Here is a 23,443-nt window from a genome sequence, read left to right on the forward strand (position 1 = left end):
ATGGCTACACCCTTGGTTCGGAAGAAGTGCGAGGAGCCAAAGGATAAATGATTGAGAGTAAGAACTAATTCCGCTGGGCAGAGGAGAGTGGTGGTAGAGGGGAATTGGTTAGGTATGGAATCCAAAAAGAAGCGGAGGACTTTGAGACCGTCCAGGTGGGGGATGGAGGTATATGAGGGCTGAACGTCCATGGTGAAAATAAATCGGTGGGAGCGAAAATGTTTTCATTGAAAAAATTCAAAGCGTGATTAGTGTCACGAACATAGGTGGGAAGGGATTGTACAAGGGGGGGATAAGACAGCGTCAAGGTATGCAGAAATGAGTTCGGTGGGGCAGGAGCAATCTGAGACAATGGGTCTACCTGGACAGGCGGGTTCCGAGGCCCCGCCCACTTACCTGGTGACGCGCCGGCGACATCGCGCATGCTCAGTCCGGGAAGGACAGTGTTGTTTTTCGTTCTTTGTTGAAGTGGGTCGGCGGTGGGATTGGGATCGGGAGGGGGTTCCCACCCTCGCCCCTTGGGGCAGGGAGCCGAGGACGGATTATTCTCTGCGGGGCGACGACAACAGTTTCCTTTCGGTGAGTACTGAAACAGGTCCGGAGCGGGGAGGTCCCGAATTCAAACAAGAGAACTGGAGAATAAAAGGTGGGGGTGGGGAGGGAGAGAGAAACACAGGGTGGTCGGTGAATCCTGAAGGGGGAGGGGATGAACTTTCCCGAACTACCGGCCTCGCCTCGCTTCCTTCGCAGAATCTGCCGGGGTCGGGCCGGGTTGTGAGACCTTCACACCGAACCGTCTGAGATGAGCCGCCGCTCAGCCCCTGTTGTTCTGGTCCTATTAGCAGGATAACGTAAACATGTTTCTATATTGTTACTGACAGAGAATTGTATAATTTGTGTTCCGTGTGTTATCTGAATGTACTTGCGTGTGATGCTGCCACAAGTCAGTGTTTCTCTGTACCTGTACCTTCCCGCACTTGTGCACTTGGCAATAAATTCAACAGGACCTGAGAAATCTCAGTGAGATTTGATTAGTGATGATCATCTTGGCAGCTCGGTAGGTCGAATGTATGCGACAGTACACTGTTAAATGCAAAACCCTGAACAGTGTTGATGATCAGAGGGATCTTAGACTCCAAGTTCATCGCTCCCTGAGAGAGACTGCACAGATTGATCGGGTGGTTAAGAAGGCAAAAGACATAGTTGTCTTTATTAGTTGAAGCATTGAGTTCAAAAGTCGGGAAGTTGTGCTGTAGCTTTATAAAACTAGTTAGACCAAATCTGGAGTGTTTCTTCAGTTCTGGTCGCCCCCATTCTCGGAAGGATGTCGGGGCTTTGGAGAGGGAGCAGAAGAGGTTTACCAGGACACTGCCTGGATTAGAGGGCATGAGCTGTAACGAGAGGCTGGACAAACTTGTGTTGTTTTCTCCAGAGCGGCGCAGGCTGGGGTGAGACTGGATGGACGTTTATCAGATTACGAGAGGAATAGATAGAGTGGACAGACGATATATTTTTCCTGGGGGTTGAAATGTCTAAGATAAGAGGCCATTCATTTGAGGTGAAAGGGGATAGGTTAATGGAGATATGAGGGGCGTGTATGTTGTTCCTCACCGAGTCTGCTGGGTCGGTCGCTGGAATTTGCTCCCTGGGGAGACCCTCCGCTCTGACGTAGTAATCACCCTGCGAATACTCACAGCCGCCCCCCCCCCCCCCCCATGTATGGTGGTTTATCTCCTCGTTCGTTGTTGAAACGATATATATTCCTTAATTGAATAGACTGAGCACTGTGCTGTACTGTTCTATGTTCTGGGTCTCTTGTTGAGAGGTTTTGGGGTAATGAAGGCAAAAAGGCTGAGTGGGAACAACAGGTCACTGGAGTCCAGTGTGGGAAATGTGAGATCACCCACTTCTGCAGGAGAAACTGCAATCCTGAGTGTGTTAAAATGGAGAGTTTAAGTGCAGTGGGTAGAGAGGGAGGTGAAAGGTACATTGTATTTATTGTAAGAGTTATTGGGTGTAAGAGTGAAATGACATTAACAATTACTCGCGTTTTGTTGAGATTGTACCTGGGATATGATGTAAACTCCCGCTCTCCATGGGTTATACAGACCTGCTGTTGAAGAAAGGCTTAAAAACCCCCCCAGCAAACTATAGACCAGTGCTTCTGACATCAGTATTCGAAGCACTGCATATATAAGTATTTGAAAAGACAAGACTGACTTGGAACAGTCAGCATGACTTTGTTTACTCCTGGCAACACACACATTTTTTTTTTGATGAGGTTATTGGGAATATTACCAGGAAAGTAGATAAAGGCAATGAAGCGAATGTTGTTTACATGGTCTTTTGCAAGCATTTAGCAATCCTGCGTGGGAGGTTGGTCAGGGAAATTCATTTGCATCATGTTCAATGTAAGGAAGTAAATTGGAGTAGACAATGGCATTTTGGGAGAAGGTGGACTGTGATGGTAGATGATTGTCTCCATTAGAAGGTGGACTATGATGGTTGATGATTGTCTCCATTAATCGTTGGGTCCGTTGCTGTTTGTCATCTATATCAATGATTGGGATGGTAATGTTTTTAACTTGATAAGCACATTTACATGTGACACCAAGATTAGGGGTGTAGTTGACAGTGAGGGAAATTATCTATCATAGGTTACAGGGATCTGGAACAGCTGGAAATACTGACCTGAAAATGGCAGATGGAATTTAATGCAGGCAAGTGCAAAGTGTTGCACTATGGTAGGTCTTGCACAGTAAACAGTGGAGCACTAACGTTGCGGTGGAACAAAAGGATCTGGGAATAAAGGTCCATAATTCATTGAAAGCAGTGCCACAGGTAGATAGGGTGGTTAATAAATGCTTTTGGCATAGTGACCTTCATCAATTAAATTATTGACTGCAGGAGAAGGGATGTTATTTTGAAGTTGTATATGACATCGGTGAGTCCAAATTTAGAGTATTGTGTGTAGTTTTGGTCACCTACCTACAGGAGAGGTGTAAGTTTGAAAGTGTACTGGGAAAAACTTCAAGGAGGTTTCCGCAGTCCCTGAGTGATAAGGAAAGGTTGAATAGTTTTGGACTTTAATCCTTGAAATGCTAAAAATTGAGAGGAGATTTGACAGAGCAGTGCAACATGAAGATGGGTAAAGATTGGTAAATGCAAGCAGGCCTTTTCCACTGAAGTCGGGTGGAACGACAACCAGAGATCATGCATCATGGGTGACTGATGAAAAGTTTTAGTGGGACATGAGTGGATAAGTCTTCAATCAGAGGGTCGAGAGAATGTGGAACGAGCTGCCAACAGGAGTGGTACATGCGAGCACGATTTCACCTTTGAAACTATGGATGGGGGAATATGGCTACTGTGCAGGTGGGTGGGAACAGGTGGTTTAAATGGCTCAGACAATGCACCTGTACTGTGTTCTGTTTCGATATGACTCTCTAACCATGACTCCTTGATCACAGACAGAAGTTTGATTGAGTAAAGATCCGAAATTAATATCAGACTTGAATAATTCACACCTTAATTCCCCAAGAATACTCAACAGCCTGGATGTGTTTTGACATGGTTTTAAACTGCCCACACGCTCCCTGTCATGGATATTTCATAGCCAGGGAAAGACAAAATGCTGGAGTAACTCAGCAGGTCCGGGCAGTATGTATGGAACTGAATACAACGGGAACGTATTGGGCTGAGACCCTTCAGTGGAACTGGAAAGGAAGAGGGAAGAGACAATACCATTGATTGATTTGGAAGGTGCAGGTTGCTTTTGTGTGAGACTCGGAGCTCAGGGTTTGTGTTTAAACAGCTGCCTGCATATTCCTCAGAACAGGGAGCAGCCTTTCTGCTGAAACCAATTCAAACTGGTTTGACATTTCACTCTCTATCACATAAACAAAGTCACTTCAGTGTTCTGTTTAACTATTTTTGCATATGCAAATATGCTAAACTGTTAATAGTTTGCAAGGAACCTGTAACATGTCATAAACGACACTGCCAACGGGCTTGAACGAGCTACAGTTGCTGTCCTGTTTGCTGTGAGTTTGCAGAATTTAATTATTTTTACTTAAAACTCTCATTATCTGCAGTTGTTTTAAAACTTTTTTTATGATACCTTAAAAAAAAGATTCATGCCATTCCCAACTGTGACATTCCTTAATACAAAGACACAACACAGTGTATGAAAAATGCATCTTTCCCAAATTTGCCAATAACCCTTAAAATATTGTTGATGTAAAGGTAAAGGTGAGGGGCAGAATGAGGTGGAGAGAGAGAAAGGTTGAGCAGGGAGAGGGGAAAAAGTCAGGGCGAGGGTCTGTTATGTACCCCGTAACTGGGTGTCTAATCAGCAGAGAAAGAAGAATTCATTGGAGTCTGATGGTACTATACTGAATGTGTTTATTAATAAAAATAAGCAAAATAATATCACTAATGCAAATAGACATATAAAACCAGTTAGCAGTAATAAACCTAAAAGTGTTGGAATAATAATAATAATAATAATCAATAATAAACAAGCTCTATTGATGTCTAGGGGTAAATAAATTGTCATAGAAAAGGATAAAGTTCAGTTCATGAGTGCTGATGTAGTTAGTTGTATTGTAATGGTTGGAGAGAGAGAGAGAGAGCGAGCGAGATGTAACAGCTACAGTCAGGCAAACCTTTCTTTGCTTTCTTAATCCGTTATATCGGTGTGGTCATTCAGTTCTGACCTCTCCATTCTTCTGTGGTGGACTCGTCACTCTGGCATGAGTGGACACAAACACAAGTCCCCACCGACCCTGCTTTTTCACTGATAGCCTTACTGACCGACCTCCTGGTTCGGTCTCCGAAGCCCCCACCTTTCTTGTGGGTTCCAACACTCAGTCAGTGTCCACTGTCGTGTCTGGAGGGTGTCTCTCCAGACCTGTCTTTTATCCCTACTCACGGGGACTCAGCTATCCATCACTCCTGAATGTCTGTGCCCATCAAATAAGGCCACTCCTTCAATCCACTAAGGAATGTTTATGAGTAAACTATTGTCCTTGCAGTGAAACAGTAAATAATTCAAAAAGGAGTCACAATATGGTTAATCAGTAATTTCCCCCTCTCTCTGGTCTGTCGCTGATGTTCCTGCTTGTTTTTCCATCTCTCTTTCTCATGGTCAGCATAGCAACAGTAATAGTTTGTGTTTCTCAGGAGGGGAATGGTTGTCTCTACCCCATTGTCCATCAGGTCTATTCATCACTCATAACAGGTCTATGAGGTGGACAGGGAGCAACTAAGATGAAAGTGAGGCAGTGGAGTAGGTAGAAGGTGGGTAGATGATGGGACACAATGGGGAGACAGCGGGAGGGAATATGATTAGAGAGAAAGGGACAGAAAGGGAGTTTGGTGCAGAAAATTTATTTGCTCCACGTTCAACGTAAGGAGGTAAATTGGCATAGACAGTGGAGCTTTGGGCGAAGGCTGACAATGATAGTAGATGATTGTCTCCCTGATTGGGGGTTTATGACCGGCGGACAGCCACAGAAATGGTAGTTGGGCCGTTGCTGTTTGTCATCTATGATAACGTGTTTAACTTGATAAGCACATTTGCATATGACAGCAATATCAGGGGTGTAGTCGGCAGAGAGGCAGGTTACAGTGGGATCTGGCGCAGCTGCAAATACTGAGCTGAAAATTGCAGGTGGAATTTAATGTAAGCAAGTGCAAAGTGTTGCACTATGTAGGTCTTCCACAGTAAACGATAGCGCACTAAAGAGTGCGGTGGAATAAAAGGAATAAGACATTGCTGAGTTTGAATTTGGAGTATTGACTGCTGTTTTGGTCATCTATCTATAAGAGAAATAAATAAGGTTGAAAGAGTACTGGGAAAAGGTGCGGGTTGTTTTTCTGGGAGATTCAAAGCTCAGGGTCTGGTGTAAGCAGCTGTTTGGCCCTGCACATTCCACAGAACTGTAGGCAGCTCTTCTTAAAGCAGCACTTTAGGCCATTCTGCTAAAACCATGTCCAACTGCTTTGAAGTTTCCTTCTCATTCGGGTTTGAAAACATTCACATTATTAGTTTGCTTAACTATTTCTGCTGCAGGGAGGGTCAATGAATGTGAAAGCTGATATAAAGAAAACTACCGTTGATTCCGAAACCTCGCTACCAATTACAGTTGATGCTCTGCTTGCTGTGAGTTTCTGGAATTTTATAATTTCTTCCTTCAGACTCACATTGTCTATATTTGTTTCTAAAACATTCTTTTCATGATTCCTTAAAAAAATCAGTTTGTGACAGTCAACGGACCATGAGACACAGGAGCAGAATTCAGCCTATCGATTCAGCTCCGCCATTCCATCATGGCTGATCCCTGATCCCACTCAACCCTATACCATTCTCACCATATCCTTTGATGTTCTGAATGATCAAGAGACAATCAACTTTTGCCTTAAACACCCACGGATTGTCCTCCACTACAGTCTGTGACAGATTCACTACTCTCTGGCTAAAACAAATCCTTCTTCAATCTTTTCTAAACGGTCGCCCCTCAATTTTAAGGCTGCAACCCCTAGATTTGGATACCTTCACCACAGGAGCATCCTCTCCACATTCACCCCAGCCAGTCCTTTTAACAGTCAGTAGGTGTCAATGAGATTCCCCAGCATTTTTCTAAATTCCAGTGAGTACAGACCCAAAGCTGCATCATGCTCCTTGTATGTGAACCCCTTCATTGCTGGAATCATCCTCTTGAGCCTCCTGCGGTCATTCAACAACAACAACACATGCTTCCTGAGATATTGGGCCCAAAACTGTTAATGACACTTGAAATATGTCCTGATTAATGTCTCATAAAGACTGAGAATTTTCTCCTTGCTTTTATATTCTATTCCCCTTGCAATAAATGACAACATTGCATTTGCCTTCTTTATCACAGACTCAACCTATAGATTAACCTTCCAGGAGTCAGACCCGAGTACAGCTGATTCCCTCTGCACTCTGATGTTTGAACATTCTCCCGTTTAGATGACAGTCTACATTGTTAGACAGGGATTGACAGGCGGCAGCTGGGCAGGAAAAAGAAGGCGAGATGGAGAGGGATGAAGGCATGAGAGAGCGGGGAAGGGTGTGGGGAAAGAGGAAGGGTAGTTGAGCATGGGATGAGCAGAGCGCAGGAGGGGGAAGGAGAGAGCTTGGGGAAGGAGGGTGGGAGGAAAAGTGGACGGGGGGGTGGGAGAAGAGCACAGCAGGTAGGGGGCAAGTGGGAGGACAGCGCGGTAAGGAAAGCGAGTGTTTTGAAATGAGCGACAGACACTATATAACCGAATAACCTCGGGTGTAGCGGCTCAGACTGACATCTCTGTATATGGTGAGCACACCGTTCACCCGGCACCTCACTGAACTCCGTCCGGTTTCAACATCACAGTAAGTGTTGTCTCCGATTCTTCAGAACCAGGGAGCGTTTACAATCGGGTTTGGCTTTTGTCGGGCTCGGGAGGTAATTCAGTGGGAGAAGGGAGCTCTGAAATCTTCAAATTAACAAATTAATTATTGACCAAATGGATTAAAAGAAACAATTACCTTCAACTACAAACATTCTCCAGTTGGTTTCTACTGAGACGCTGTAGATATGTGAAATGTCCCCATAGGGCAGTGAAAGAGTCTCTCTCCCTCTTTGCCCTCCTTGACACACACTCACTCACATACACAGGAAAAAATTATTGAGAATACAGAACTACTGTAAGATATCGGCATTCGGAACATCGTTGTGGACTATGCCACAGATCGATTCGTTTAATTAAATCGCAAATATAAACTACAGATATTGGGTGTTTGAAGTAAAATAAACTACTGGAAACTTTCAAAGTCTAATAGCAATTGTAATAAGTAGACATTCAGATTGCAGACACTGGTGAACTTTCTTTTCTATATCATCGGTGTTTTACTGTTTTTTCCTGTTACAGGAATATTTAAATACAGTGTTAAATTAGCTTTGTTCACAGTCGAAGGTCAGCGCGAAATGTCGAACTGGTTTGTTCGTTTTCAGCAGAGAAGCCGCTCCCTGCTCCGAGGAATGCCTGCGTGTCAGAATTTGCCCTGCAGACAGGCAGCCGCTTGCACACAGAAAATTGCACTGTGAGTCTCACAGAGCAGCAACATCGGCCCCTCCCCCATAGTTACTAAATGACCCTCGTCTGATGGTCTGGTGTAAAGTTAGAAGGAAACAACTTGAAAATATACCCACAGGGAGACTGAACATTCTTAGTGAATTAAGGTGAATTCAGCTTCTGTTCTTTATTTCTGATCTTTACTTCCAGTTGACACGTTACCCGTGTTTTGGATCAGTGACCAAGAAGTTACTTGCAAACAAGAGAACATTTGCAGATGCTAGAGCAACACACACAAAATGTTGGAGTAACTCAGCAGGCCAGACAGCATCTAGGAAAAGAGTGAACAGATGACGGTTTGGGCTGAAACCATTCGGCAAGACTCCTTTCCCAGATGCTGCCTGGCCTGCTGAGCTCTTCTGGCATTTTGTGTGTATTGGAAGAAGTTATTTGTCTCTTCTGGCGGTCATGGTATTTGTGTTCTTGCATTATCCTGTCTGCATGGTTGAGATTCTCCACAATTCATGTCCAGGTTAAAAACAGTTCCCGAATCAGGTGTTACAATTCCAAAGCAAGAGTGCAAAAAGATGTTTCGTCAACACGGCTTCTGTTTCCAAACCTTGTGACTTCAGATGAATGCATGTCGTTTTTCTCATGACTGTGTTTATTGTTGGTGTTTCGAGCTGATTTCCTCAACGTCCTTTAAAAGAAAAGACGTTGATTCTGTTCAAGGTCTCGATACATAACAAACATTGTGGGTGGGGTGGTGACCAGTTACAGAAAGCGACAGGCAGCATTGCAAAGCGACCACCATTATTTCACTGTGTGGGGCAGCAGGCTCGATGGGCTGAGTGGCCAATTTCTGCCTGGTCTGTGCACAAGAAAAGCTCCGACTACAGAGTTACTGTAAACTAAGTTAATAAGTACGGATCACGGCAAATAACCTACTGTTGAACAAAAAACAACTATTGCAGTAATTAAATCATCCAGAACGTTGAGCGAGATGATAAGCAACAATGAACCCAGCACCGACCCCCACTGCACCCCACGAGTCACTGGTCTCCAGTCAGAGAGTCAAACCATCTTCCACCACTTACTGGCTTCTGCCACAAAACCAATGTCTAAATCAATTTGCCACCTCATTCTGAATGCCAAACCTTCTTGACTAATCTCCCAGGTGGGACTCTGCCAAATGTCTTGCTACATTGTACTGAACTATATAGTTTTAATTCAGTGAATTAACTGTTCTCTCTCCCAGAGCAGTAAGTGTCACATTGTTCCAGTTTGACAACTGACCAACAACATTCTTGCACAGCATACTTTGACTGCTCTGGGGAGAAACTAACCATGAAAGTTATGGGAGAGACTTTGCAGAGCTCTGCTGTTGCCCAATGACCAGAGTCTGAGTCCAGGAGCTGATGACCCCAGGGCTGCTGCAGGACCGTCCACACTGCAGGTGTCCTCTCAGGGCAGTGGAGCGAGTCTGCCTCAAAAAGCCTCGAGTATCCCTGTGAACACAACCCCAAACCGGCAATGCTCAGAGTCTGGCTCTCTGGAAAGTGAAATGAGAAAGATGGTTTCCCATCACTGACAAGTGGAGCAGCGGCATTACTGCCCCACAACGGCTGTGATTGAGTCCCAGGGATGAGGATGTGATCTTTGTCCGTCTGTCTGCACAGTTTGTTATTGGGAAACAGAGACGTACACGGGAAGCGGATCTTCAGCCTGATAGGCCCAATCGGGATTAATCCCCGTAGAGTCATCAGGAGGATGTGTCATATCACAGGCATACATCGTGAACGTTGTTGGCTTTGTGGCAGCAGTACAATGCAATATATAATAGTAGAGAAAAAACTGTATTACAATAAGTATCTGTACTGAAAGTTCAATAAGTATTGTAACAATGAATTCAGTGAAGTAGGTTCGTGGGTTCCATGTCAATTCAGAAATCAGAAGGCAGAGGGAAGGAAGCGGTTCCTGACTAGTTGAGTGTGTGCCCTCAATCTCCTGTACCACCTTTCTGGTGATACCAATGAGAAGAGGGCATCTCCTTGGTGAAGCAGATCCCTAATGACTGATGCCACCGTTTTGAGGCATCGCTCCAAGACGATGTCCTGGATGCTACGGAGGCTACTGCCCATGATGGAGCTGACTGAATTGACAACATTGCTGAGAGTATTTCAATCCTGTGCAGTGGGTCACCACTTCCCAAACCCCATCATATCAAGCGATATGCAGCCAGTTAGAACTATTATTACGGTACATCTGTAGAAATCTGCAAGTCTTCGGTCACGTCCCAAATCTCGTCAAACTCCTAATGAAATATAATGGCTGCTAAGCATTCTTTGTAACTGCATCGGCATGTTTGGCCCTGGAGATCCTCAGAGATGCTGACACACAGGAACATGAAGTTGCTCATTCTTTCTACTGCTGACTGATCAATGATGATTGGTGTGTGTCTGTGCCCTCGTCTTACCCGTTCAGAAGTCTGCAGTTAGTTTGTTGATCTTACCCATGTTGAGTGCAAGTTTGTTGCTGCAACACCACTCATTCAGGTGATGTATCTCGCTCCTGTTTGCCTTCTCCTCGCCATCTGAAAATCTGCCAACAATAGCCGTGTCGATGGTGATGTGCAGGCGTTATATCCAATAAGCACCAATTGTGGTTTTCCGGTGAGGAAATCAAGGATCCAGTTGCAAAGGGATGTAGAAAGCCCAGCGGTTCGAACCTTTTGATCAGAACTGTAGGGATAATTGCATTAGATGCTGAGCTCTGGTTGAGAAACAGCATTCTGATGTAAGTATTCGAATTGTCAAGGTAATCCAAAGCCGTGTGAGGAGCCAATGAGATTGTATTGTGACCTATTTTGGATACAGGGAAATTACAGTGGGCCCAGGTCCTTGCTGAGAGAAGAGCTTGGGCACTGGTATAATTGTTAGCCTTTTAAGGGATGTGGAAACTTTCAACTGCAGCAAAATGACCCCATCTCTGAAGCATTCACAGAATACAACTCCTGTTTTTCTGGGGTGGCTGAAATCCCTTGTAAATCTGTGTGATGACAGCACCCACCACTTCCTCACTCTCCCAAAATTGATGGAAACATAAACATGTTCCCACAATGCCCCAGGGTTAGTCTCAGTAAGGATCTCTATTGATGCCATCAGTGTCCTAAGATGGGGTGCAGAATGGTGCACCGTCATGCTATGCAAAGACCCAAGTGGGGCTTGGTCTCAGACACCAGTAATGCCATCAGTATCCCAGTATAGGGCGCAGAATGGGACCCCAGTAATCAGATTCATTATCTCAGGGGTGAGGTTATGTGGGGGGAAAACCCATTTGGCTGTGTTATGAGGTCGGTGCAGCTGGACTGTTTACTCCTGCCCCTGTTGCTGCCTGCCTGTAGAATGTTCATTTGATAAATATCTCAGCAGTTGACTCTGGATTTCTAGACATGCTTGGACACGCTCTGCACTGTAGTTTTATATCAATACAGAATGACGGTGGTAATTGTGGACAGTTTAACTCATTGTTGTTAATCTGTTAATGACGGTGGATTTAAAGTCTGGAAGGTAATGTCGAATGGGTCAAGGACAGTGGGGTCACCCAGATCAATTGTCTTTGCTCCTGCCATGTGCTTGGAGATGGAAACTGCCATTTTGTGGAACTGATTTACATCCTCCATTTTGTGAGACAAAGTTGCTTTGCTTTTTGTGTTTGAAAATAGACACAGTGCTGTTTCAGGTCATTTGCTAAACTAGAGATCCTTTCCAAAGAAGTTATTTGTGAGGTGTTCTTCGATATAATATTACATGCAGTTTTGTGAATGCTGGGGATGGTGCCTGCCTGATGTGATTCTAGCTGATTACTGAAGAGAACACATTAGGGTTCTCTTCCCAGTCATCCTCCTGCTCTTGATGAATGTATTGAATGCCTTTGGATTCACCTTAATCCGAATTGCCAAAAATTTTTCATGACCCCTCTTGCCTTCCGTAACTCCCTTTTTTAGTTATTTTCTGGTCTCTCTGTCCTCCTCATGAGTTTCGTTTGATTCTACCTTCTGAAGCTTTACATACGTTTCCATTTCCTTCTTGACCAAATCTATCACCTTCCTGGCCATCTAATGTCCTCGTGTCTTTTCATCCGTCCTTTCTTTTAAGGAACTTTTGGTAAATATCAAAGGTTGAATGATTCACACAGTAATTCCCCAAGAATAGTCCCACAGCGTTTTGATGTCATTGTAAACTGCCACAGCAACTTTCCTCAGAACTGCTGCAATCAAATGGAACCGGTTCAACAATTCACCCAAAATTATTCGGGTGTGAACAAAGTCACTTTTGTATTGTATTTAACCATTTCTGCAGCAATGTAGTGATAAAGCCTTTAACATGACATAAAGAACATGACTTAGGGTCTCGAACCCGTAACGTTACCGGTTTCATTTGCTGCCCTGTTTGCTGTGAGTTTACAAAATTTTATTTTTACCTCAACTCTCATCATCTGCATTTGTGTTTTTTCCATGATTTCTTCAAATAAACCAGTTCATGCCATTCCCAAATGTGACAATATTTAAATTAAAGTATATTACCCTCGGGTATGGACCCACCAAACTTTTAATTGCTGTTGATATCAGGGTGAGTGACTGAGGGTAAGGGGGGGAGTGTTGGGGTGAGCAGGGTCAGGGGAAGGGCAGGGTGAGTGTGTGGAAGGTGGAGAGGGGGAAGTAGAGGGAGTAGAGAGAGTGGGGAGAGTGGGAGTGAGAGATGGGGAATGAGGGGAGAGGGCAAGAGTGAGGAGAGGGAGAGGGAGAGTCAGAGAAAGGGGTAAAAGTGATACATGGGGAAGGAAAGGGGGAGAGGGACAAAGGGAGTGAGGTGGGGAGAGGAAAAGCAGGGTGAGAGTTCTAGAAAGAGGAGAGGGGGACAGATGGGGAGAGGGTCAGAGAGAGAAAGAAGGGGCAGAGAGAGGGAGGAATAAAGAGGGGGAAAGTGTGGGGAGAGTGACTGAGAGGCTCAGAAAGGGAGTGAGAGGGATGGATGGATTGTGAGAGGCTAATGGGAGGCAGAGAGAGTGGGGAGTGGAATAGGAGAGAGGGTGAAGGAAAAGAGGCAGAGAAAGAGAGGACCAAGAACGCTGAAGGATAAATGGTGGGGAGAGAGAGGGAGTGACAGGGAGTAGGAGATAGGGTTAGGGAGAATAGAAGGGGAAGGTAGTATAAATAGTGTCGAGGAGGAGATGGGATGTTGAAGGAGGGGTGTGCAGGAGGCAGTGAGGAATGGGTAAGCAAGAGGGGCAAGTAGGTTAGCAAGGAGAGAGGGTGGTGAGGAGGGAGGGGTGGGATGTACAGTGGAGGAAGAGAGACTGAGTTGGGTGGTGAAGAATGATGGGCGAGTGAGAATGACATCAGTGGCAGAGCAGTGAGGGAAATGGGATTGAGGCAGAAGGAATGAAGGTGAGGGGTAGGAGGGTGAGGACTGGGGTGATGATGAGAAAGGAGTGTGAGGTTGACGGATAGCGAATATTGTGGTGCTAGTTGGGAAGAGTGAGGGAGAGGGATAGAGAAGGGAGCAGGGTTTAGGGCGTTGGTGAGGAGGCAAGGATGATTGAGGGAGGCCAGAATTATTGGACAAAATATTTATTCATCCACAATGGCAAGGACGTTCGTCATGGCGGATCACAAGTCACTGAACAACTCCACCATGAGGTTGTTGTTCCCGGTCTTGATATTCCACAGCAGGGGTGTTTACCACGCACATTTCCCGATCTCCGATTCCACACGAGAATTTCACTGCAAACAATTCCCAGTCTTTGGATCGTATCGCCCTCCAGTCCCAATCTCCATACCGCACACTGACTGCTTTACTGCGAATGATTCCTCTTCTCCCTTTCCCACACCGGGAGTTTTACTGTGCACGGGTCCTGGTCTCCCTGTCGAACTGTTAATCTGACGTGACCTTTTGACCTGCCCTCCACACCTCCCATCCATGCACCTATCCACGTTTCTCAAACAGATGTTGTTAAGACCTCAGACAAAGTCAGGAATCAAAGGTTAACCATGTTAGGACTAATGTTCTGAGTTGTGTATATTTCAATACAACAAGTATTGAAGGAAAGGCAGATGAGCTTAGGTCATGGATCAACACATGGCATTATGATATTGTCACCATTATTGCGACGTGCTTGCAGAGGACTGGCAGCTGAATATTCTGGAGTTCTGTTGTTTTAGACAGGACAGAGCGTGAGGGATTAATGGGGTAGGGGTGTTTTCACTACTCAGGGAAACTGTCACGGCAGTGTGCAGTAAGGGCAGATGGGAGAACTCATCTAGTGAGGCTTTATGGGTAGATCGGAGAAATAAAATTTGTTTGAACATGTTATTGGGTCTGTCTTATAGACAGTCCAAGAGTCTGCGGGATTTAGAGGAACAAATTAGTAGACGTCCGAGAATATTGCAAGAAACATAATTTGTTATAATTTGATTTTAACCTTCCACATACAGACTGGAACTCTCATACTGTAGATGTACTCATGTAGTTGACAAATGTCTCACAGAAGTTTCATTAATCAGTACATTGAAGTCCCAAAGACTCAAGTGTGATACTTGATCTCCCATTAGGGACTGAGACAGGACAGACGTAACAGAAGTATGTGTAGGGAAACTGTTTGCATCTGGTGATCACAATGCCATCAGATTCAAAGGAAGTGTGGAGAACGATGGCTCTGCTCCGTGGTATTGAGGCCGTGGTATAGAAAAAAAACAGACGCATAACAGTTGTAGGCAAGTAGGAAAAAAATGAGGTACTTATGGAGTCGAGGAAATGCAAGATAAGATTGAGGAAAAAAACCAGGAAGGCTATAGGGTGGCATAAGGTTGTCCCAGCAGACAAGGTGAGGGATTGTACCGATATGTTAAAAGCAAAAGGATTTCAGGGGACACAATTGATTGTCTGGATTATCAGAATGCCAATGTATGCATGGAGCCAAAACAGACAGAGTGGATTTTTGCTTCTCTGTTCACTCAGGAAAGGAATCTATTGAAGTGAGGCAAAGGAGAAGTGAGGCCATGGATGTTATACAAATTATGGATGAGTAAGAGTTTTGTGCAAATTTGAGTATATAAGCCCCCAGCGACTGAGAAGTTCAGCCCTTGGACCCCGATGGAGGTGAATGCAGAAATTGCATGGATGTAGTTGATATGTTTAAATTACGCTCAAAGACAGAGCTACTGGAGGATTGGAGGATAGCTAATTTTGATCCACTGTTTTAAAAAGGCTCTGAAATTAAACCAGGAAATTATCGGCCGGTGCACTTGACATCAGTTGTGTGAAGACTTTGGAAGGACTGGATATAGGAGTATTTAAATAAACAGGACAGATTAAGGACATCCAACATGACTTTGTGTGTTCTAGACAATCTATTGAGTTTTTCAAAGAGGTTACAATGAATGTTACCAGGAAAGATGATGAAGGCAAGGCTCTAGATATTGTCTACATGGACTTTAGCAAGGCATTTGACAAGGTCCTGCATAGGGTGTTGAACAATAAATTTCATTCTTTTGGCATTCAAGTTGATTTAGTAAATGGGAGTAGACATTAGCATAGAGGAGGAAGGCAGATAGTGGTAGCTGATGGTTGCCTCTCTGACTGGAGACCCGTGACTTGTGGATTTCCACAGGGATCGGTGCTGATAACCGTTGTTGTTTATAATCTATATCAATGATCTCGATGACAGTTAGATTATCCGGATCAGCAAATTTGCAGATGACACCAAGGTTTGGGGTGTATTTGACAGCGAAGAAATCTATCGGAGCTTGCAGCGGGATCTGCGCCAGGTGTAAAAATGTCTGATAATGACAGATGGAGTTTCATGCAGGCTTGTGAGCTGATACACTTCAGCAGGATCAACCAGGATGGGTCTTAGACAGTGAAGGGTTCGGCACTGAGGGGTGCAGTAGGACAAAGGCCTCCGGGAATACGAGTCCACAATTCATTGAAAGTGGCAGCACTCCTAGATAAGGTAGAAAAGAAATCTTTGGCACATTGCCCTTCATAAATTAAAGTATTCAGTACAGGAGACTGCATGATATAAGACAGTTATGAGACCTAATTTGTAGTATGTTTGCAGTTTACGTCACCTACCCACAGGGAAGATGTAAATAAGGTTGACAGAGTACAAGGAAAATTTACGAGGATGTTGCTGCGATTGGGGGACCTGAGTTATAAGGGAAGATTAGATATGTTACGTCTTTGTTCCTTGGAACGCAGAAGATTTTGGGGAGATTTAATGGAGGTCCACAAAATCATGAGAGGTATGGATAGGGTAGATGGGGTAGAGGGATGAGGATAGTAAGGGTTAGGTCAGGGGATAGTATCAGGGGTTATGATTCCAAAGCAAGCTTGAGAAAAGCTGTTTAGCCAACACAGCTTCTAATAATAGAAAACAGAACTGTATTACAACAAGTATCTGTTACTAAAAGGTAAATTAAATAAGTATTGCAAAAATGAATTCAGTGAAGTAGGTTCATCTGTTCCATGTCAATTCAGAAATTGGATGGCAGAGGGAAAGAAGCGGTTCCTGACTAGTTGAGTGTGTGCCCTCAATATCCTGTACCACCTTCCTGGTGATACAAATGAGAAGAGGGCATCTCCTTGGTGAAGCAGATCCCTAATGATTGATGCCGCCATTTTGAGTCATCGCTCCATGACGATATCTTGGATGCTACGGAGGCTGCTACCCATGATGGAGCTGACTGAACTGACAACATTGCTGAGAGTATTTCAATCCAACAACAGCAAATTTGTCACTGGCAGTTGAGCTGTGCCATACCGCACAGCCATGGGTGCAGAGAAAGTACAGCAGTGGGCAAAGCACATATCCTTGAGGTGCACCGGTATCGATGGCTATGTGCAGGCGTTATATCCAAACCCCACAGATTGTGGTTTTCTGTTGAGGAAATTGAGGATCCGGTTGCAGAGGGAGGTAGAAAGGCCCAGCGGTTCGAGACTTTTGATCAGAACTGTAGGAATAACAGTATGCTTTACATACTGAGCTCTGGTTGAGAAACAGCAATCTGATGTAAGTATTTGTATTGTCAAGGTAATCCAAAGCCGCATGAGGAGCCGAGGAGATTGCATTGTGACCTATTGTGGATACAGGGAAATTACAGTGGGCCCAGGTCCTTGCTGAGAGAAGAGCTAATTCTAGCCATCGCAAACCCCTCAATCATTTCATCACAGTAACTGTTACTGCTATGGACGATAGTCATTAATGCAACTCACACTGCTCTTCCTGGGCACTGGTATAATTGTTAGCCTTTTAAGGGATGTGAAAACTTTCAACTGCAGCCAAAATGACCCCATTTCTGAAGCATTCACAGAATACAACTTCTGTTTTCCTAGGGTGGCTGAAATCCCTTGTAAATCTGTGTGACGACAGCACCCACCACTTCCTCACTCTCTGTAAATCGATGGAAACACAAAAAAAATTCCCACGATGTATTGAAGGAAAGACAGATGAGCTTCAGTCATGGATCAACACGTGGCATTATGATATTGTCACCATTATTGAGACGGGCTTGCAGAGAACTGGCAGCTCAATATTCTGGGGTTCTGTTGCTTTAGACAGGACAGAGCATGAGGGATTAAAGGGGTAGGGGTGGTTTTATTACTCAGGGAAACTCACGGCAGTGTGCAGTAAGGGCAGATGGGAGAACTCATCTAGTGAGGCTTTATGGGTAGATCGGAGAAATAAAATTTGTTTGAACATGTTATTGGGTCTGTCTTATAGACAGTCCAAGAGTCTGCGGGATTTAGAGGAACAAATTAGTAGACGTCCGAGAATATTGCAAGAAACATAATTTGTTATAATTTGATTTTAACCTTCCACATACAGACTGGAACTCTCATACTGTAGATGTACTCATGTAGTTGACAAATGTCTCACAGAAGTTTCATTAATCAGTACATTGAAGTCCCAAAGACTCAAGTGTGATATTTGATCTCCCATTAGGGACTGAGACAGGACAGACGTAACAGAAGTCTGTGTAGGGAAACTGTTTGCATCTGGTGATCACAATGCCATCAGATTCAAAGGAAGTATGGAGAACAATCGCTCTACTAGGTGGTATTGAGGCCCTGGTAAAGAAAAAGAAATACGTACAAAAAAGCTGGATGAACTCAGCAGGTCGGGCAGCATTGGTTGAAAGGAACAGTCAATATTTCGGGCCAAGACCCTCCATCAGGACTGAAGAAGGAGGGGGCAGGGGCCCTATAAAGAAGGTGGGGGGAGGGTGGAAAACCAATCAGAGGAAAGATCAAATTCTCCAACTTTCTGTAATTCCCCCCTCCCTCTCCCTTCCCGCATCCTGCCTTCACTCTGTCTCCTCTTCTAGCTGCCTATCATCTCTCATGACCCTGCCTTCTTCTACTACCCATAGTGCTTTCCCATTAGATTACTTCTTCACCTCTCTTGCCTAACCCCTCCCTGCCTTCCCTCCCCCACCTTCTTAATAGGGCCCCTGCCCCCTCCTTCATTAGTCCTGATGAAGGGTCTTGACCCCAAACGTTGACTGCTCCTTTCAACGGATGCTGCTTGACCTGCTGAGTTCATCCAGCTTTTTTGTATGTCTTGATATGACCACAGCATCAGCAGTGTACTTTGTGCTTAGAAAAAAAAATAGATGCATAACCGGTGCAGGCAGGTAGGAAAAAATTGAGGTACTTATGGAGTTGAGAAAATGCAAGATAAGATTGAGGAAAGAAAACGGGAAGGCTATAGGGTGGCATAAGGTTGTCCTAACAGACAAGGTGAGGGATTATACAGATATTTTAAAAGCAAGAGGATTTCAGGGGACACAATTGATTGTCCGGATTATCAGAATGCCAATGTGCACATGGAGCCAAAACAGATAGAGGAGTTCTTCAGTGGATTTTTGCTTCTGTGTTCACTCATGAAAATAATCTGGAGAAGTGAGGCCATGGATGTTATACAAATTATGGATGAGTCAGTGTTTTGGGCAAGTTGGGCAACTTTGAGTGTATAAATCCCCAGTGACTGAGAAGTTCCGTCTTTGGACCCCGATGCAGGCGGGTGCAGACATTGCAAGGATGTAACTGTTATGTTTAAATTATGCTCAAAGACGAGAGCTAACAGAGGATTGGAGGATAGCTAATTTTGATCCACTGCTGAAAAAATGCTCCAAAATTAAACCAGGAAATTATCGGCCGGTGCACTTGACATCAGTCATGTGAAGACATTTGGAAGGACCAGATATAGGAGAATTTAAATAAATAGGACTGATTAGGGACATCCAACATGACTTTGTGTGTTCTAGACAATCTATTGAGTTTTTCAAAGAGGTTACAAGGATGTTACCAGGAAAGTTGATGAAGGCAAGGCTCTAGATATTGTCTACATGGACTTTAGCAAGGCATTTGACAAGGTCCCGCATAGGGTGTTGACCAATAAATTTCATTCTCTTGGCATTCAAGTTGATTTAGTAAATGGGAGTAGACATTAGCATAGAGGAGGAAGGCAGATAGTGGTAGCAGATGGTTGCCTCTCTGACTGGAGACCCGTGACTGGTGGATTTCCAGAGGGATCGGTGCTGATATCCGTTGTTGTTTGTCAACTTTATCAATGATCTCGATGATAATTAGATTATCCGGATCAGCAAATTTGTGGATGACACCAAGGTTTGGGGTGTATTTGACAGCGAGGAAGACTATCGGAGCTTGCAGCGGGATCTACATCAGGTGTAAAAATGTCTGATAATGGCAGATGGAGTTTAATGCAGGCTTGTGAGCTGTCACACTTCAGTAGGATCAACCAGAACACAGTGAAGAGTTCGGCACTGAGGAATGCAGTAGGACAAGGGCATCAGGGAATTCGAGTCCACAATTCATTGAAAGTGGCAGCACACTTAGATAAGGTAGTGAAGAAATCTTTGGCACATTCGCCTTCATAAATTAAAGTATTCAGTACAGGAGACTGCATGATATAAGACAGTTATGAGGCCTAATTTGGAGTATGTTTGCAGTTTACGTAACCTACCCACAGGAAAGATGTAAATAAGGTTGATAGATTGCAACGAAAATTTCCAAGGATTTTGCTGCGATTGCAGGACCTAAGTTATAAAGGATTACGACTTTGTTCCTTGGAATGCAGAAGATTTGGGGGAGATTTGATGGAGGTCTACAAAATCATGAGGGGTATTGATGGGGTTGAGGGATGAGGATAGTGAGGGTTCGGTCAGGGGATAGAAGGGAGAGAGGCTCCCATTTTTGATCGACAAACAGCTCCCCCCTCCCCCATGCTCATTTCAATCAGTGCGTCCTTCCCTCCCTGTCAACCATTTTAACGTATGTAACGATTTCAGTGAGTGCGTCACTCCCTCCCTCGGTAAAACCTCTGGCCATTTGGAATAAATGACTTTTAAGAGAAGTAAATTCAACAAGTATTTCCAGCGGGCTGTGGAATGAAACCATGGGCGAGGAGGGTTCTTGTGACGATAGTTGTCCAGATGGAAATGCAATCATCTCTCCCAGTTTTTTTCCAGTTAGTGGAAATATATAGTCAAACGTGTTTGGTTTAAATTCAGCAGAAATACAGCTCCCTGGACCTGAATAGGTGAGGAATGTTTGAGCTGAAACTCTATCCATGTCAGGCAGTCTTTCTTACACAGAGGGTAGAGTTCATACCCTCCCAGAACCCGGGCTGGATCAAATCCGCAGCCTGGGACTCGCTGAGTTCAACAGAGAAACTCCGCCCCCTGGTTGCGATGAAAGAAAAAGGAGAGATCCACACGGAAATCTGGTCAGTAAGGTTAATGCAGCCTGTTTGTTTTCCTCTTTAGGGTTGCTACATTGACCCCACTCCCGCCTCTTCACGCTGTCAGACCCGTCCTGAGCCAGTGAGAGTTAGTGTGAGCCGGACTGCTGTAATCCCGCTCTACCCCGGCTCACCCGGCCCTGTCCATCTGTAATGAGCGGCGGACACATCACAGCCCAGCGGCCTCGGGAGCAGCAGCTCAGACTCAACTCTCTGTACAGAGTGAGAACATCGGTGCAGGACCATTGTTGGTCACCGGGAAGTCAGACTGTGATTTGCTGGGACCACACTGAACGCCGGCCGGTTACAACATCAGAGGTAAGTGTTGTCTGTGATTCTGTACAACTATTCAGCGTTTACAGTGAGACTCAGCTTTGGTCGGGATCGGGAGTGAATTTAGTGGGAGAAGGGAGTTCTGACATGTTCATGTTAACGGGTCAATTACTGTCCAAATGGATTAAGAGAAACGAGGTCTTTGCCGTCAACCAGAAATACTCTCCTGGCTGATTTCTACTGAGTGTGAGCAGAAAGCATCTTTCACCCCGGTAGTGACATGTGAAATATCCAACGGGGCAGTGACCCGTCACCGATCTCTCTGAAAAAAGATAAATCAGCAGATGCTGGAACTCCAGGCAACACACACAAAATGCTGGAGGGACTCTACAGGCCAGGCAGCGTCGATGGAGAAAAGAACAGTCGGCCTTCGAGATCCCAGCTAATGGATTTTACATTGCGTCATTGGTTCTATCACTCTTCTCTGCACCACAAATAGTTAAACTTTCTTCACACTTAAATGACAGTGTTTTCACCGGAACACTGGAATTTAGAAGGATGAGGGGGATTTGATTGAAACATATAAGATTATTAAGGGATTGGACATGCTAGACACAGGAAAAATGTTCCCAATGTTGGGGGAGTGCAGAACCAGAGGCCACAGTTTAAGAATAAGGAGTAGGACATTTTGAACAGAATTGAGGAAAAACTTTTTCACCCAGAGAGTTGTGGATCAACGGAATGCTCTGCCTCAGAAGGCAGTGGAGACCAATTCTCTGGATGCTTTCAAGAAAGAGTTAGATAGAGCTCTTAAAGATAGCGGAGTCAAGGGATATGGGGAGAGGGCAAGAACGAGGGCAAGAGGGCAAGGACTGTGGAAGATCAACCACGATCACATTGAATGGTGGTGCTGGCTCGAAGGGCCAAATGGCCTACTCCTGAACCTATTGCCTATTGTCTATAAAACTGCACCGTCTGGCACCGACGAACATTCCACTCTCAAAATCACTGAGATCACTTTTCATCTCCATGGTGATGTTTGTTTGGAGACAGAACGTACATTGTACCAAAGAACAGGACACGGAGAGAACCGCTGGTAAAGCTGTGGGTTTAGTTAATGATTATCACCAGGAGCTGACTGAACATTAACCAGGGTGTGTTCATTACTTACAGAACCCGTAACACAGCCTCACTGGGACGGGGTGGTAACAGAACCTGGAGCCGCGATACAAGGTAAGAAGCTCTGTATACTGAAATATAAACATTGCAAAGATATTTAGACATTTTTATGAACACGAATGGGATTGATAATGTATTGTGTTGATTGATATTATAACTGTAGTGAATCGCTTTTGAAAGAATTAATAATTCCCTTCAGCTAATTGCCTGCATCGACTTCCTGTGCATGTCCCGGGGGAAACCGGTGTAGTTGGAGGTGTTATCGGAAACGTCGCACTTTCAACCCAGCTCCGAATCATCAGCAAAGGCTCGGGAGGTGCGAGCTTCCCGCATCTGGGAACTGTTCCCGGGCTACTGCTTGCAGTAACGGGAAGCCGATCCGTCCACACTCGGGGCTTTACCGATCCCCAACCGAGGAACTGAGGATTCGCTTTGCTTATTCCTTCGCAGGTGGGATCGACAGTATTTGTCTACCCTTTACGACATTTCGGTAGGTAGCTGCTGGGAGAGGGCAAAATTATGAGAATTACTCCCACTGCAGTTTATAGCGGGGAGGGGGCGTCGGGGAGGGGTATAAAGATGTGATGGTTCAATTATAGAGTCGGTTGGTGAGATCTGTTGTGGATCACTGCCTGCAGTCTTGGTTCCCTTCTGTTAAAAGTGTGTGGGCAGGTGGGAAATCAAAAGAAGGTTTAACAGAGAGACATCTGCACAGCCTGAGTTGTCCTGTGAGGAAACGTCTGTGATCTTGGCTTTTTTCAGTAATTGAGAAGAATTCGACATGTCCTAAGTTTACAGGGTGGTATATACATTGCAGTTATTCTTAAATAACAACGTACTTGATTATATTCCGTCTTTCACCCTGCCCTCAAATTTACCTGGTCCATTTCCGATACCTCCCTCCCCTTTCTTGATCTTTCTGTCTCCATCTCTGGAGACGGCCTATCTACTGATATCTACTATAAACCTGCAGTCTCTCACAGCTACCTGGACTATTCCTCTTTCCCCTCTGTCTCTTGCAAAAAGGCTATCCCCTTCTCACAATTCCTCCATCTCCGCTGCATCTGCTGTCAGGATGAGGCTTTTC

At 44.8% G+C, this 23,443-nt stretch overlaps 1 long non-coding RNA gene across 2 annotated transcripts; it reads left to right on the plus strand.

Annotated features, from left to right (window-relative positions):
* Positions 1 to 443: 443 nt before the first annotated feature.
* Positions 444 to 22,840, plus strand: LOC132387012 (uncharacterized). 2 transcript variants are annotated; one of them, XR_009509740.1, is made up of 5 exons: positions 461 to 579; positions 6,077 to 6,166; positions 20,930 to 21,222; positions 22,351 to 22,410; positions 22,556 to 22,840. It is a non-coding gene; the product is annotated as an uncharacterized LOC132387012 (long non-coding RNA). The 2 variants fall into 2 exon arrangements; XR_009509739.1 differs by lacking the exon at positions 6,077 to 6,166 and having other exon boundaries at positions 444 to 579.
* Positions 22,841 to 23,443: the final 603 nt, after the last annotated feature.

Source organism: Hypanus sabinus, unplaced genomic scaffold, assembly GCF_030144855.1.
Source record: "Hypanus sabinus isolate sHypSab1 unplaced genomic scaffold, sHypSab1.hap1 scaffold_1479, whole genome shotgun sequence".
Taxonomy (NCBI): domain Eukaryota; kingdom Metazoa; phylum Chordata; class Chondrichthyes; order Myliobatiformes; family Dasyatidae; genus Hypanus; species Hypanus sabinus.